Source organism: Eptatretus burgeri, chromosome 5, assembly GCF_056783735.1.
Source record: "Eptatretus burgeri isolate ZD-2024b chromosome 5, Ebu_testis_v1, whole genome shotgun sequence".
NCBI lineage: Eukaryota > Metazoa > Chordata > Myxini > Myxiniformes > Myxinidae > Eptatretus > Eptatretus burgeri.
The window spans coordinates 114,130,915-114,143,413 of NC_140965.1; the positions used below are offsets into that span (position 1 = coordinate 114,130,915).

Genomic DNA, 12,499 nt, shown 5'->3' on the forward strand with positions numbered 1-12,499 from the left:
TCCATACTTTGATGAAATCAGCGTAAAAACAAACTTGAAGGGGCGCCACGGGCATGGTGTTCGAGATAGAGCAAAATGGTTTCCAGACTTTAGGTGGGGAATGACCTCAAGATTATGCATAAAAATATTGTCATCCAAGCTCTCAAAGTTTGGGCGGTCGTATGATTTTTATGTCAAAATTCGAAATTTTCTAAGTTCGTGACCTTGTGACCTTGACCTTGGGAGGAAAATGAAAAATCGAGCTCCGTGGAGCTATGCAGGTGCCATTGGGCTAACCAAATACCGAAACCCCTGTCAGATTCGACAAACCTCCTAGGAGAAGATGCAAATTGAAATCGGCTACCCCCTAAAAACATGTTTTGTTCGTGACCTTGTGACGAAAATGAAAAATCGAGCTCCGTGGGGCTATGCAGGTGCCATTGGGCTAACCAAACACCGAAACCCCTGCCAGATTCAACAAACCCCACGGAGAAGATGGATTTTATGTCAAAATCTGCAATTTTCTAAGTTCGTGACCTTGTGACCTTGACCTTGGGACGAAAATGAAAAATCGAGCTCCGTGGGGCTATGCAGGTGCCCTTGGGCTAACCAAATACCAAAACCCCAGCCAGATTCGCAAACCCCTCGGAGAAGATAATTTTTTACGTCAAAATTCGCAATTTTCTAAGTTCGTGACCCTGTGACCTTGACCTTGGGACGAAAATGAAAAATCGAGCTCCGTGGGGCTATGCAGGTGCCCTTGGGCTAACCAAATACCGAAACCACTGTCAGATTCGACAAACCCCCTAGGAGAAGATGCAAATTGAAATCGGCTACCCCCTAAAAACATGTTTTGTTCGTGACCTTGTGACGAAAATGAAAAATCGAGCTCCGTGGGGCTATGCAGGTGCCATTGGGCTAACCAAACACCGAAACCCCTGCCAGATTCAACAAACCCCACGGAGAAGATGGATTTTATGTCAAAATTTGCAATTTTCTAAGTTCGTGACCTTGTGACCTTGACCTTGGGACGAAAATGAAAAATCGAGCTCGGTGGGGCTATGCACGTGCCATTGGGCAAACCAAATACCGAAACCCCAGCCAGATTCGCAAACCCCTCGGAGAAGATAATTTTTTATGTCAAAATTTGCAATTTTCTAAGTTCGTGACCCTGTGACCTTGACCTTGGGACAAAAATGAAAAATTGAGCTCCGTGGGGCTATGCAGGTGCCATTAGGCTAACCAAATACCGAAACCCCTGCCAGATTCGACAAACCCCCGAGAAGAGGATCCAAATTTAAATCGCCTACCCCCTAAAAACACAATTCGCAATTTTCTAAGTTCGTGACCTTGTGACCTTGACCTTGGGAGGAAAATGAAAAAATCGAGCTCTGTCGGGCTATGCAGGTGCCATTGGGCGAACCAAATACCAAAACCCCAGCCAGATTCGCAAACCCCTCGGAGAAGATAATTTTTTACGTCAAAATTCGCAATTTTCTAAGTTCGTGACCCTGTGACCTTGACCTTGGGACGAAAATGAAAAATCGAGCTCCGTGGGGCTATGCAGGTGCCCTTGGGCTAACCAAATACCGAAACCACTGTCAGATTCGACAACCCCCCTAGGAGAAGATGCAAATTGAAATCGGCTACCCCCTAAAAACAAGTTTTTTTTTTTGGCGTGGCTCCGCCCATAATGGGCGCACCACACCCATTCTCAGGAAAACACAACTACGTCATGATATTGTTACGAATTTCGGTCCGCCCGGCATGCGATCGGCCACATAACTCTAATTGCGACCGCGTCGCCCACCGGAACGGACAATTCAGTCGTGACCCTCCCGGAGTAGCGCCGGGAGCTAGTCACGGGTGGGTCTTTCGACCACAACACAATCGTGCCAATCGGCCACCCGCGCAGGACAGGGTTGTTCGCCAAACTCGACCTACCTAAGTACCTGCGCGGGTAGTTAACCGGGCGATCGTACCTCGCCGCTGGCCGGCCTAGGACACGAACCGCTGAAGCGGTCCGTTCCGTGCTTCAGTGATAACCGAGCGGTGTTATCGCCGGCCCCGACGGACGTGATTATTTCCCGGGTGCTTAAACCGCTCCTACCAATTCCTTCCGTGATGCAAGATGGAACTTTCAAACAAGGGAAAGGACGCAACGAAACGGGGAACAGTTCAACAAGCACATTTATTGCACACTCAGACAAGGCACGTATTTACAGCCATACAGAAAATCATGCACGTCTTACAGTGAAAGCAAGCAAAGGCAGAGTTACAACCGAATAAAATGTCTTTATTTCACATGCACACTTAGACAATTCTACTTATAAGACGGCGCCACCACATGCATTTACACAAAAGCAAAGGAAAAGCCACCCTCAAATGCCAGGGTGGCAGACAGGTTCGTGGACCAAATGTGCATGAAACCTGGAGGAGCGGCCAGGTCCACGAGACCGAAGGGTCTTACCCGCGCCCTCGTGGCGCAATAGCGAGCAATCCGCGATGTCAGCGTAGCTGTGCCTGACTTCGTGCCACTGGCGTGGCCGGTGAGCTCTCTCCGGCGTTCCCCTCCCCAACCGCGGTGCCGACGGTGAAACACGTGCCTGCGCGGAGAACGGACGGGGTTACCGGCGCTTTCTTAGCGCGGAACTCGGTAAGGGAGAGGGGAATTGCTGACGCTCCGTCCAACGAGTTGACGCTCTGGACCGCACTGGCTCCGGCGAACTCCTCTTGGCTGTGGCCTCCACTACGCCCCTTCTCCGGCGGCGGTCCCCACTCAGCCCTCTGGTTCGCCTCTGAGCCCTCCTCCGCGTCCCTGCTCCACTCAGCAACTCGCTCTCCTCACCCCTCAACTTCGACCTGAGCTCCGAGCTCCTTCCTCTCCGTCGATCAGCCCCCGTCTGCCTTTCCCCGTCTGCTTCGAGCTCCGTCCTGTTCTCCAACCCCTCCAGACTGCCACTGCCGACACTCCACTGCCACTCCCAACACTGCTTCTGCCGACTCTGCCACGAGCTGCATTGTGCTCGCGCTTATATAGGCCGGGGGAGGAGTGCATATGTAAATTTGTGGATCACAGCAGGTTTAGAGGCGGGGCAACACCACCTGATGCTCAGCCATTGGATGGATGAAAAGTGGGCGTGAATCATTCCTGATCCGATTTCTTCTTCGAAAGGATCCCATTCACATCCCATGGCACGACGTTCGGTAGAAAGGCGAAGGTGGTGGGAGTTTGCTGTGGTGGTTTGGGAAGGGTGTTGGTGGTGGCTATTTGTTCGTTGGCAGGCGTCGATTGAGATTGGGGGTGAGGCGATGTTTGCGCGGTGGGGTTGTGGAGGGGAAGGGGGCGAAGGTGGTGGTGGTTTTTTGGTTGTTGGGGGATGATTGGTCCAAAATAATGATAGAGAAAAGGAAAACGGCTATCTCAAAGGATCGCAGCCCTGTGAACACGGAAATTCCCTCAAAACAACGGTGGCGATTCTAACTACACATATACTTATCGTCATAACTGATCTAACGTCCTTTATGGTGGTCTGCGAATTTCCACAGCCGTAACAATATAAACCTCCCACCAAAATTTTATCAGGATCAGATCAAAACCCACGGAGCTATGCTCGGGAGAGACAGACAGACAGACAGACAGACAGACAGATGGACAGACACACAACAATAACGAATATAGTGGTCACTTATTTTTTGCTTGAAAATATTTTTTCGTGAACCAAATATTTTGGTTAGATCAGTGTCGGTTTCTTCACCATTGAGAGATTGGGCCAAAAATGAGAGACATGATATTTCAAAAATGTATGAGGTCCAATATGTTCGACTGGATCAGGAATTACGTGGCGGAGGTATGCACTCCACCGAGTGCCCTTCGAGTTACCTCCGCCACCAAAGGTGAAGGAGGTTATGTTTTCACCCCTCTCTATCTGGCTGTTTGTCTGTCTGTGTGCAGGATATCTCAAACATTTGGTGGGCAGGTTGGTTGTGTGACAAGGATGAACCGATTAGATGTTGGTGAGGATCCAGATCCGGATCTGACTACAATAATTTATTCAGTGATTCTTCACCATTGAGAGATAGGGCCAAAAGTGATCTATAGCATGATATCTCAAAAGGTTGTGGATGGATTTGGACGAAACTTGGTGGGCAGGTTGGGTGTGTGACCACGACAAATTGATTCTATTTTGGTGAAGATCCGAATCCGGATACGAGAATTATTTAATTTTTAAAGTGACTTCACCATTGAGAAATGGGGCCGAAAACTATATATAGCATGATATTTCAAAAATGTAATGTGCTCGACATGTTCTCGTGGACCAGGCATTGCATGGCGGAGGTATGCGCTCTACTGAGTACCTAGTATAAAGATTTTTTTTTTGTTCGTGTCTGTCTTTCCTTTCTACAAGACTACTGATCAAATGATTCCTTAAAGGCCCTGTCACACCTTGACGATTTAGCCAGCGTATGCCTGACGTATGCAAAATTTGGCTAAAACGCTGGCACACGTCGAATACATTATGGGTAAGTTTGTATACTGTTACGGCCATGGAAATTCGCAGAACACCACAAAGGTCCTTTGTTCAGTTATATCGCTAAGTGTGTGTTCAGATAGATTTCCCCACCGTGGTCTAAAGGGGATAATTTGTGTGGACAGGGCTGTGATCTTTGAGTTAGCCGTTATTCTTTGCTATCGTTATTTTGGACCAACCAAACCACCAACCACCTTTTTTACAAACACCCAACCACACCACCCTCATGACCACCACCCAACGCCAACCACGCCACCATTACAACAACCACACCACCAATCACCTTCTCCACACCCACGCTACAACCCTCTCCGCATTGAAAACCGTCTCTGCCATGGAGAAAGAAGAAGGCGTTCCGATAACGCACGGATTTTTCCTCTTACTTTCCCGCGCTTTGGGACGGGGGGTGGGCGAGTGGAGGGAGAATAGAGAAGTGCTACCAGGATGATTGCTACGAAAAACCCCGACCCACGAGGGAAACTCCCCCCTTCTGGAAGTTTCACGCAGGAGCTGGAAGGAGGGTGGGGCGAGAAGGGAGGGGGAATAAAAGCGAGCGCTGAACGCAGCGAGGTGTGTGTGTGTCGTAAGAGATGGAGCTAGGTGGAGAGAACCGAGTCTCTGTCGGGGTTCGGAGTGTGTCTGTCGGGGTTCGAAGAGTCTGGAGAAGCCAAGGAGCTGTGTGGAGGTCTGGGCTCGTGTCAGAGTCGGGACCTTGGAACAGTCAGTCGGTGGAGGTCCGGGCGTCGCGAAGGAGATGCAGGCTGGAGGCGCCGCCCTGCTGTGTCACGCGAACCTGCGCGTTCGTGTGGGAAGAGCCGGAGAGAGCTCGCCTGCCACGCGGAAGGCCCGAGCTCAACCGCAGCTACGCGAGCTGCCGTGGGGACGGGACGTCACGACTCGTCCAATCAAGGCACCACGAGGGTGCAGGTAACCGGCAACGGTCTTGTGGGGCCCTTTCGGTCACCAAAGCCCCACAGGCCCAGTCTGACTCCCCTGTCTATGAGGGGGTCTTGCTTTTCTTTTGAATGAATGTTGTGGCGCCGTGTCCCGCTAAGTACAAACTTTTAAGTGTACATTTATGATAACTAATAGACGGTGGTAACTCTTAGTCCTTGCTCGTGTTTTGTGCCCGTCCCGCACATTGCTTGGTTGGTTGCATGACTGCATGCGTGTTTTTGCATACCTGCATGGCTGTATATGTGCATGTGTGTAAATAAATGTACTTAGTTGAATGTGAACCCGTTCGTCGTGTCATTTTCCCAGATTGAACTGCCGTATTGCATTTCGGAATGGTAGTTGGTTTTTGAATACCGATAAAAGAATCGGGTCCGGCGAGGTCTGGCGATAGTACCCCGCTCGGTTATCCCAGAACGGAACGAACCGCTTAAGCGGTTCGTGTCCAAGCAGGCCTTCGCCGAGGTACGGTCTCTCGGTAAGTTACCCTCGCGAATACTTAGGTATATCGATATTTGGCGATTGACCCTGTCGCGCGCGGGTGGAATACGGACTAGGCCGTGGTGGGGTTAAGAACCCACCCGTGACTGGTTTCTGGCATTGTTCCAGAAAGTCGCGACTGAATTGCTCGTCCGGTGGGCGTGCGGCTGCTATTAGTGAAAAGCGATCATTCGCACGCTGGGCGGGCGGTAGATTCGTAACAATACGTTAAGAGCACGCTGGCATACGTCGTAGTACGCTGGCTTTTTTTCGTAGTACGCTGGCATACGTCGTCATACGCCAAGGTGTTAGACAAATTTCCATGCTTGAAATTTTCCGTCGGATGGCAGCTTATGACTCACACGGTCCGCATACGCTTGGCCATAAGTTGTTGGCACGTTATGCGATCGTTAACACACAGACACACGTTACTTGTACGTTACTCATAAGTCGAAACACGTCAAGGTAATGGTTAGCGTCAGTGTCCCAGACTTCCTGTTTTTTTTTTGGGGGGGGGGGGTTTCTTCGGCGTGACGGTGATGTTGACACTTCGATTTCTCGTGCGGTTATGATATAATATTGTTGCGGTTTTCGCGCCCGCCGGCGTGCTGACGGCCACGTAACTCGAATCGCGGCACGTCGCCCACCGGACGGACAATCCAGTCGTGACCCTCTCGGACTAACGCCGGGAACCAGTCACGGGTGGACCTTTCGGTCTCACCGCGATCGAGCCAATCAGCCCCCGCGTGGGATAGGGTTGCTCGCCAAATTCGAACTACCTAAGTACCCACGCGGTGGGTAGACCGGGCGATCGCACCTCGCCGCAGGTCGACTTCGGACACGGGCCACTTAAGCGACCCGTTCCGTACTATCAGAATAACCGAGCGGTGTTATCGTCGACCTCGACGGTTCGATTAATTATCGGGCGTATTCAGCCCACTACCAACCCTTTACGTGAAGCAAGATGGGGATTCAATGGAGGAAAAGACGAAGCGAAGCGGGAAACAGTTCAACAATAAAGCACATTTATTCGCGGCACACGGGAAGCACACAAATACAATTCCACCAAAAGCACACAAAAAAAAGAAAACACAATTCCATTTACACAAAAAGCAAACATAAAAGTGAAAACAATGTGCAGAGCTAATACCGACTACCGAGCACACGGCAACACTTATACAATTCTACCTCACAGACGGCGCCGACAACACATACCCAAAACCAAGGAAAAGAAATACCCTCAAGAATGAGGCGGGCCTGAGGCCGAGACCGGGTCGGGCCTACCCGTCTGGTGATGAGACGCGGAGCGGCGATGGCCCCGCAACCCGCGGGCCTCGTGGACAGTGCCTGGCAGGGGGTGGGAACGGGGCCCCCTTGGTCGCACTATCTCAGTGCGGGGGGGAAACAGGAGGGGGTTGCTGATGCTCGGGGTATAGAGGATCTTTATTATCCCTGGTGTGCGTCTCCACCTCGGCCAGGTCGCGCTGCCGGCCTCCCTCGGGCGTGCAGCTCCTGGCACCGACGCGAGCACCCCCTCCCTCGTCCGACTCTCTTCAGCTTCTCCAGCCACTGCAGGCTTCGGGCTCCAGACTTCCACACTCGTTCCCTCCGTTCCGACTCCTTCTCGTTCTCGTTTTCGTTCTCGTTCTCCTTCTCGTTCTCGTTCTCCTTCTTGACTCCTTCTCGTTCTGCTGACTGACGAACACCGTCCTTTTATCCCCCCGTAACTTCGCCTTTGACCCCTTCCCTTTGACCTTTCACCTCGCTCCCCATTGGCCCGAGAAAAAGTGGGCGTGAAGGCTTTTTGATCCACAAATTTGCATACATCGATCGCCCTGGGGGCGGGGCCAATTCGCCCCTCGCTCACCGATTGGACGGCAAAAAGTGGGCGTGTGTCGTTTTTGATCCGTTTTTGAAGCACAAAATCCATGATTTTGTACACGCTGTTCAACGTGCGCCCTGCACGAGTCCAACACCGGTACCCACAGCGGGGCAAGAACGGTGGCGATGCTACGGTTGCGAGGTGTGACGTGAAGGTCGTGGCGGTTGTGGTGAAGCGGTGGTTGTGGTCGGTGGTTGATGTTGTGGTTGTGATGGTAATCATGGCGGTTGGTCCAAAATAAAGATAGTAAAAGAAAAACGGCTATCCTGAAGAGTCGCAGCACGTATAAATGACATGTATTCCCACTAGACAACGGGTTTGGGCCTAACTACACATGCACTTACCGAGATACCTCACCTAAGGGACCTGAATGGTGGTTTGCGAATCTGGTAACCACAACACTACCCCCTTCCCTTTTTACAGACTCGTCCCGAGTCGTCAAATTTTCGTGTGCCATCATGTGTAGTTTTCCCCTAGTACATTTTACCTACGGATCCCTGAGTGCGACATTCATGGTATTCGTGTCCCATGGTATTCATTCATGGTATTCATTCAAAATAAATAACCTGAGGGCTGCGTAACTATCTAAACAAACTCACTCACACGGACGACTTAAATAAAATTGCCGGCGCTAAGACAAACATGCCGGGGGCGCACTCATATTTACAGTACATCTTAACCTTAACTTACAAATTTTACACTAAACCATGGCCCAGGATCATTGACTCTGCAAAAAGAAAGCAGTTAGCAGGGAGCCAGGCTGCCCACATGCAGTCTCTGGCTCAAAACAATGCAGGTGACAGGGAACGTGGCTGGCTGCTCACACGCAGTCCAAGGCCTTCCCTTTTGAACTGAACGCAGTGAACCACAACGGTGCATGGGCTGCACAAACGTAGTCTCCGTGCCAGCTCAAGTGGCACACGCAATGAGCACAACGAATGGATGCATGGACACAAACACGGTGCACGGGCCGCCACTGCAGGCCCGTGTTGTAGCTGCCAACAGGGCAGTTCTCGCAGCTTGCAAACTGTTGCCTTGCGGATCCTGGCGCACATGGAAATGAACAGGGGGGGGGCAAAGCAAAAATTGAACGGGGCTGGTGAACGTGGGCAGTGGGCATGGCATGGCAAAGGTGAGCAGGCAAACACAGCTGGCAGATGAACTGGCCGGCACAGGCCTTGAAGCAAAACACGGCCAGCCGATGGCACAGGCCTTGCAGCAAAACAACAGCTGCCGATGAAGTTGGCCGGCCTCCGCCTTGAAGCAAAACACGGCCAGCCGATGAAGTTGGCCAGCCTTTGCCGTTCAATGGAGGTTGGTGGAGGGAGTGCGGTGGTGCTGGCCACTTGGAAGGCGGGCTCGGACCTACCTACCTGTCTCCCTCCCAACCTATCGCCTTTGCCTGTCACTGTCCATACCCACTCCCTTAATTTGTCAAACCCCAATTTAGCCCCAACTTATTTTTTTGTTTTTATTTTTACTTCCCCCCTATAAATCGTCCCCTAACCCCCTTTATCGTCTTTGTTCGGCTAACCTATCCTGTCACCTAGCCTACTCCCAACCCCTACGTTCCCTTCCCGGAGGGGAACAAGGGAGAGCTAACGTCCTGTGTCGAGGCCCAATTCAAGCCTCAGAATGGCCTCCCCAGAGTTCGGCGATCTTAACACCAAGTGGGTCCAGCGGCCCACAACGACAGCGAGGGGATGGATGGTGCGGAGGGGTACATCTCCTAATCTACCCTAACCATTTAACTGTTAAACTACCCCGGGGCTTTCAACAAGCGCCTCTCGCTTAAACTATTGGTTCTAACAACCCAGATTCCCGTCGCCTGTGTTGGTGTCCTCACAATTTCGGGCCTCGCCCCCCCAATTTTCTCTCCGTGCCCTCACACGGTCTCCTGGCTGGGACACGTGGTTCCCTTAGGCAGGCACGACCCTCTGCCGAATCTCCCGCTATGGCACCCCCGGGCACTACACTGCCTCCGAGCCTACCAGCTCCCTAACACCGGGGAGTGCCCCCCATGGCACCTCCCCTGAAACGCACACGTGGCAGGCCGGCCTCCCGGGCCCCTTTCCGAGGGTCACCCGTGCCCACAACACTGCCCACGCGGCTAATGGCGCCCCGGGCCCCTGCACCAAGCAGGCGCACCCGTGCCCACTACTCTATCCCGGCCCCCCATGGGCCCATGGCCTACCGCGGCCGACTAGCCTGGTGCCCGGGGTACCCACTCAGCGATACTCACCTTTCGCAGCCACGCTCCCAAGCCCGTCAACAGGGCTCCTGCACCCCTCCAAATGGGTATCGAGCCTACTTTCCCACCAACAACAAAACGACCTCCAATTTGTAATTTAACTAACCCAGCTAACTCACTTTACTCTGACCCCGGGGTCCCTTGGGCGGGAGTCACTCCTCCCCCCAATCACTCATCGCACCATGCATTCCCCATTCGCTCCACTCACACAGACCCGCTGGCCTCACTCACTCACCATGTACTCACCTCACAACTCTCCAACTCTTCAACACACTCACCGCTGAACTCTGCCATCCTTCTAACTACCTCCCCTAACTAACTCGTGCTCCCACGTCGTCCCTTAAACTAGTAGCACGTTCCTTTTAACCTACGTAGCTAAGCTACGTCCCCTCTACACACTCACAAGTCTGTCACGGTCTCTAAATCAATCATTTTATTTCCCAACCTAAATCTGGCTACAATCCCTCTAACTAATCCATTCCACGGACTCCATGAGGACTTACCCCTGCCCCATGGAGTCGGTCTAACTAAGCTAACCCTTCCCCCTAACTAGTTTCCATCCTGTGCCCAGGGTAAGGGGGTCTTCCACCCCTTGCCCAGGAATCCTTTGCACCCGAAAGTGAGGCTTGCTTTTTTTTTTTTTTCCCCCATGCGCAGCACCTGCGCGGCAACTCAGAGCTCGCGCACTTTGCACCTGCCCGTGACGTCATGCAGCTGCACGTGTTCCTCGTCCCTCCTTGGACGGTACCATCCGGCAGAGATATCCCTCCTGCCGGATTCCAACCCCACGTGCAGCCATGGCGTCACCGTGCGCATAAAAAAAAAACACAAGCCCCACGTCTCGAGGGGTTCCCCACGCGAACACATGTGCTTTGCCCGTTGGAGCTTAACACACACGATCGCGTGGAGAACCCGTCCGGTCCAAATCCGAAATCCTGCCTAAACTTTGTCCGTCCGCGGGATCGGCAAATCCACCGCGTGCGTTTCCGGACCGGGACTTCACTCTCGCAAGCGAGCACGTGGCGGTCTCGTGCGTTGCACAGCACGAACCGCGTGCTCACTGCTGGGTGAACCCGGCACGGTCCCCGAAACAACTACAGCCGCTACTCGGCTTTCGTTTCTCCCATGTCGCCGTCTCCGTCTCCATTCCACACACGCATACCTGCGTGTCACGACGCACACAGTCCACTCCATCACATTCACACCGGGAGACGCGGCTGCGTGCTCCCGCATGCCAACCGACATCTCCCTCTCATACCGCTCTCTCACACACACGGTCTCCCTGGCACTCAGCGACCTTGCACACGGCCGTTCACTCACGCGTGCGGGGGCACTCACCCGCGGTGCCTCACTCGCACTCCGTGCCTCATCCACACACGCGGGGGCACTCACCTGCGGTACCTCACTCCGCGGTACCTCATCCACACACCGTGCCTCACTCATACACGCGGGGGCACTAACCCGCGGTGCCTCACTCGCACTCCGTGCCTCATCCACACACGCGGGGGCACTCACCCGCGGTGCCTCATCCACACTGGCCGTTTCATCCACACACACGGCCTCACTCACACACGGTGCCCCATCCACACACGCGGGGGCACTCAACCGCGGTGCCTCATTCACACACACGGCGACACTCACACACGGTGCCTCTTCCACACACGGCGTGCTGGGAAGCACGCACTCTGGCACCATCGCCACCACACCACTCACACACGGGGTCGCTTCCACACAAGGGGACGCACTCACACCTTGCACCACACACACAGGGACAACCACACTGGGGATTCGTGTCCCCACAAGGGTCTCCGGGGCCTCTATACCCCCCAAGCTCTCCGTGCACCCGTCCACAGCACTCGTCCCCTCAACCTCGCAAAGCACGACCGAACTCACCTGGTCGTGACTCACCTCAAGGGGGCATACTCCCTCCCCTCGTTCCTGGAGGAGGCCATCCAGGTGCTCGCACTGGGTCTCTACACGCTCCGCGAGCTCACCCCCATTGTCCTCCACTACCTCCGTGTGTGTGTGCGCGTCACTTACCCCGTCTTCATCGTGTTTATTGGTCTCTGCTTCTTTCTGGCGTCTTTCCCTTATCTTTATGTAGGTCAACCTTGCTTTCTCTTTAAGTCGCTCCCGTCCTTCCCTGTTTTTCACTCCTTGCTCTTTCACGATCTCCGCGTACCTCATCCTTGCTTTCCGTATTAATTGTTCTTTTCTCTCCCTCCCAATTACTTTCACCTCGTCTCTTGTCTCCCGAATTACTTTTTCCTTACCCGCCTCCACCGCGGGCCTGTCAGCCGTTGCACCCCCTTCCAGCTCGTTTGTTCCGACACGTGGAGTCGCCATTTTAAGTTCCCTGCTCACGGCCTTCATGCCCGCCTGCAGGCATCGGCCCATGTTCTGCGTCTCACCCCGTAGTTC

At 53.3% G+C, this 12,499-nt stretch overlaps 2 protein-coding genes across 6 annotated transcripts in view; one reads left to right on the top strand and one right to left on the bottom strand.

The window, feature by feature from the left end:
- TADA2A (transcriptional adaptor 2A) overlaps window positions 1-12,499 on the top strand; it is a 164,347-nt gene that overhangs the window by 123,773 nt on the left and 28,075 nt on the right. The gene's annotated exons all lie outside the window — the stretch shown is intronic.
- Window positions 1-12,499, bottom strand: part of LOC147027200 (uncharacterized) — a 101,592-nt gene that overhangs the window by 4,743 nt on the left and 84,350 nt on the right. The gene's annotated exons all lie outside the window — the stretch shown is intronic.